Source organism: Aythya fuligula, chromosome 17 (assembly GCF_009819795.1).
Source record: "Aythya fuligula isolate bAytFul2 chromosome 17, bAytFul2.pri, whole genome shotgun sequence".
Lineage (NCBI taxonomy): Eukaryota > Metazoa > Chordata > Aves > Anseriformes > Anatidae > Aythya > Aythya fuligula.
In genome coordinates, this window is record NC_045575.1 from 7,420,370 (window position 1) to 7,425,564 (window position 5,195).

Below are 5,195 nucleotides of genomic sequence, written 5' to 3' on the forward strand. Positions count from 1 at the left end.
GGTTATAGTATTTTATTTTATTTTTTTTAAAGAAAGGTAAACCTTCTGCTGAAACCAGACTTATTGAGGGTTAAATTGTAATTGGCTGTTAGCTGATGTTAGGTACTTTTTTTCATTACCCTGGGAAATGGACTGTGTATCTGCTGGGGAAAAAATTACTATTTTGCACTTGATCAGCCGTTAGATATTCAAATGTACAGGAAGCCTGATCAGTGAACTAACTTCCAGTGGCTTTTTGACATCATGCTCACTGAAAAGTTTCAGAAGTCTTTTTACCAGGAAGAATGCTAACAAAATAAATTCTTTTTCAGCTCATGTGCTTTGTCTGGAAGTTTGTAAAGAGCCAAAGTGATTAGCAACAAAAGCCCTGTTTGTTTGCAATTTTTCTTATGCTATAGAGGTACTGAGAAAAATGAAACCTAAAAGAGCAAGAAATTGTTGTGACCTTTTGTGAATAACTGGTTCTTCCCCTTTCAGAAGAAGAAAGATTAAAACATGTTTTGGGTTCTTGTTCCACAGAAGCAGGTAGCAAACATGAAACGATGGATGTTTAAGGTTTGCTGTTCCTAGTTTTAGTTTCTCTAAAACCCAGTTCGAAGGCTCAAAATTTAGTGTGCTTATAAGCGTTCAGAAAGCAAAAGCAGGTGTCCTGTATGAATTCAATGAAATCTGATGTTACTAAAACATTGCATTTCATGCAGTTAAATAATTCCACTCTTTTAGTGTTCTACTCAGTTTGGGACCCTTAATGTTTAACATCAGTTTAAACTTTTGGACTGTTGAAATACCATGTTATATGCAAACTATTTCTTTGCAGTGGAGTCAGTGCTGGCATTGAGATTCTTCCTCTCCATTCAGGAGTACTTTTAAATATTCTTGATTTCAGTTTAGTTAATAAATGTGCGTCAAGAACATTTTAAAATCATAATCATAGAATCATTAAGGTTGGAAGACACCTTCCAAGATCAGCTGGTCCAACCACCCCCCTACCACCAGTGTACCCAAGCACCACGTCCAACCTCTCCTTGAACACCTCCAGGGACGGTGACTCCACCACCTCCCTGGGCAACCCGTCCCAACGCCTGACTGCTCTTTCTGAGCAGAAATGTCTCCATTTCCAGCCTGAACCTCCCCTGGCACAGCTTGAGGCCATTCCCTCTAGTCCTATCAGTTACCCGTGAGCAGAGGCTGACCCCCAGCTCCCCACCCCTCCCTTTCCGGCAGTTGCAGAGCAATGAGGTCTCCCCTGAGCCTCCTCTTCTCCAGCCCAAACCCCCCCCAGTTCCCTCAGCCACTCCTCACAGGCCTTGTGCTCCAGGCCCTTCCCCAGCTTCACAGCCCTTCTCTGCACACGCTTCAGGGCCTCGATGTCCTTCTGGTAGTGAGGGGCCCAAAGCTGAACCCAGCACTGGTGCGGCCTCACCAGAGCTGAATACAGGGACACAATCACCTCCCTGCTCCTGCTGGCTGCACTATTCCTGAAACAAGCTGGGGTGCTGTTGGCCTTCTTGCCCACCTAGGCACACTGCTGGCTCATGCTCAGGCGAGCATCATCCAACACCCCCAGATCCTTTCCATCTGCTCAGCTTTTCAGTCACTCTGCCCCAAGCCTGCAGCACTGCATGGGGTTGGTGTGACCAAAGTGCAGGACCCAGCTCTGAGCCGTGTTGATCCTCATCCCTTGGCCTCTGTCCTTTGACCCAACCTGCCCAGGTCCCTCTGCAGGGCTTTCCTACCCTCCAGTTGGTCGACACGTCCCCCCAGTTTGGTTGGTGTCATCTGCAAACTTACTAAGGGTGCACTCAATTCCTTCATCCAAGTCATCAATAAAGATATTAAAGAGGGGCCCCAACACCAACCCCTGAGGAACACCACTGGCGACTGGCCACCAGCTGGGTTTCACTCCATTCACTACCACAGAGCAGGATAGCTGTCTGAACTCATGGAAACAAGACTGAACAGTAAATAGCAAGGCTTTAAGCAAAGCCAATCAATTTTGGGGCTTGAGAACCGATGGACTTAATCCCCCTAGAAACAGCTACTGATTTATTTAATCTTGAATTTGCCCCCTGTGCCTGAGGTAGCTTTGTCATTTTTCCATTAATTCTAATTTTCATCCACATATTCTATCCCGAATCCTGAGAGGAAAAAATATCTGAACAGAAAGTGATGAGACATGCATTTTTCCTTTCACTTTATTGATGTCCCGTATTTTTATCGAGTTAGAATTCTTTTGACAGTGATTGCCTTCAGGACTTTCCTATTTATTTAATGGCTTTACCAGTTAATGAAAGCTAGTGATCTTTAATTAAAATGGCTACAAATGCAAATCAGGGTTAAAAATGGTGTCTTAAGGTTTTTACTTGCTGATTTAAGTCCTGTTTGGAACTGGTGACTGAAGTGTGTCCAAGCGAACAGATTTATTGCACTGCTTGCCGTGGGTTTGGAGAGTGGTTGGATCAGGACACGTGGATGCAGCTCTGGTTCTGCTTGCATCATAAAATGAAAAGGTAGGTGGAGTTTCTTGTTTCTGTATATATATATATATATATTTTTTTTTTAGGAAAGTAGATGAATAATAATTGATTTCTGTTGAAACAAATGGTTGAACATACCCTTTGAGTTATCACTCACCTCTTCATCTAAATGCTGAAGCCTTTTGGGAAGCTGTTACAAAGGAAAGTGGAGGTACTGTGGCTTGCTTGTCCTGTCAGAGCTGCTCTTGTGCTGTTAACTGGTTTAATGAGCCTCCTAAATTATTTTGGGGAACACCTCAACCTCTAGCACAACCTCACTGGCCCTCTTTGTTTCCTGTTTTGTTATGTGGCAGTGGCAATGCTGGGAGTGGAGCAGCCTGCTGCAAGCACCAGCACGGTGGGCTTTCCCTTCCCAAGGGGAAAAGCAGACGTTTGCAGCCCAGCCGAGCACTGCCCCTGCTCGCTGACAGTGGGCCTTCTGGAGGCAGAAGCTCGTCAGGGCTGTGACAGCATGGAGGCAAGCAATCACGAAGCAGTTTGCGTTAGTGAGAAGGGTTTCTGTTGCTTGATCAGTGGAGTTGATGAGAGCTGAGCTTCTGCATTCTCCCCCAGGTCTCAGTCTGTAACTCGTTCGGGTTAACCTGTGTGTTTAATCTTCTCACCCCGTGTGCTTTGCTCACAGTGCTGCCATCCACTCTCATTTCCAATTTCACACTGACATGCTCTTGATGTATTTATAAACGAACTCTTATGTCAATCCACTAAAAAGCAACCGAATACATTCCAGTGAAATAGTTTTCTCCTCTGTCTTCCTGTTGCTGTGGCAATCTTGATAGCTACTGAGCAAGACAGGTAGGAGAAGCTAGCGTCAGTGCCAGAGCATCCTGCTTTCCTGCATGGTCAGTGCTGTGAAGAGTATCCAGCGCATGCTGCTGTCTGTCCTGGCAGTGATATTCCCCATATAGTGTTTTTGATACATAAATCTCAAAGGTTTCTATGGAAAGCAGAAGAGGACGTGTGACTGCTCAGGTGGGGAAGCAGAGGCACAGGAGTGGTTTGCTGAAGACTGAGCTGTATCTGGGACCCAGATAGGGGTTCCCTGCTGCTTCCTTAGCTTAGCTTCTGTTCCAGGTCTTAGGGCAATTTAATCTTCTGCAGAGTTTTGTTGTAGGGTTTTGGCTATGTCAGAACTTCACCTGCAGCTCTCAGCATGTAATCTCCAGCGTTACCCTCTTGTCTCTGTCCAGCTGGATGGGCTAGGGCTCAGTCCGGAGCAGGGGACCAGATTTCTGTGTGGTTAGTTACCATTAATCAGCTGGCCTTTGGCAGTTGGCTATAAGAAGCTGATTGCAATTCCCAAGTAAAAAAAGCCTGAACTGTGAGCATTTTTTTTTTCCTTTGCAGTAGGTGGAAAACATGGGAATGGTTTGTTAATGGGATCAGCTGACAGATGGTAACTCACAGAGGATAATTAATCTCTTGCTAGTGCAGGATGTTGTATGTAACAACAGGATCTGCAAAGATGCTAGCAGAAGAGGAGGATTTCGTGTGACGCAGAAGGGACCTGAGCATGAGCCCCACGTAATGTGATGCTAAAAGGAGGATCTCTCCCTCCAAGCTGGAATGAACTGGTCAGAGACAAGGAAATCCATCTTGCTGAGGACCAGCAGCTTTCTGCCTCTGGCTGTCCGTGGCATTACGTAGGTAAAGGAGAAGAAAAGTAGCCTGACATCTGTGGGCTTTGATTTGCCATGAAGGTTTTCTGCCTCCAGCTTGGGGAGAGGAGGAATATATTAAAAAAATAATAATAAATCAGACACCTTGGCTGTCGGGAGTGAAGTAAGAGTAAGTCCCTCAACTGACTTTTCTCTCCTAAGGAGAATGAGCAGCTGCGAGTGAGCAGTAGCAGAGTGACACGGCGCTGGTGGCCTCTGTCACCAAGGTGGCAAACGTCATCCCCGGGTCTGTTGTACCTGCAGGGCTGTCTGCTGTTTTAAGAAGAGAAGATGTGAAAATGGTGGTGCTTGCAGACAGCGCTCGCTCTCTCTACCACGACATCCTTCAAGCTCTGGTAGTGAGGGTAGAGGAAAGCAACCTCTGTGGCTTTTTGTAATGCTTTCCCTTGTGTGTTCTCCAGGTCCTTGTTTCCAAAGACAGCTGTCTGAGCAGTGAGGGTGAAGCACAAGTGAATGTGGTGCTGGCAGGATAAGGAGGATGATCAGTGAGTTTGGAAACCTTCCTCTAGATTTTGAGGACTCTGTACAGGATTTAAAGGAGGGGGGAGAAGGCGTCTGTACCAAAGATTTATCAAGCTTCTTCCTGGCAGGCCAGGTGGTTTTATTGAGTGGCTTGACATGCAATTCCATGCAGTGTGTAGATGTTTACTCAGAGAAAGATTTTCTCCCCACTCCAAAAATTCAACTTTGTAGAGTGCATTTGCTCAGGGAAAGTGAATGTAAAGATGCTGTCAAAATGTCAAGTTTGTCTGGAACAAGGGTCCTGCCAAAGACAAGTGGCGTTAGAGGTTGAAGGCATTTCATTTAGACGTGATGAAGTCCTGAGCCTTTTGGGGGCCCACGTTAATTGAACTAAAAGGCCAAAAGGGAAATGCTGTTCACACCGGAAAGGCAGAGACACTTACAGAGATAGAGAGGGCCAGAACAGGTTATTCCTACTGTAAAATGACATCAGAAGGATGTGAAGAATAGTTCTGAGTTG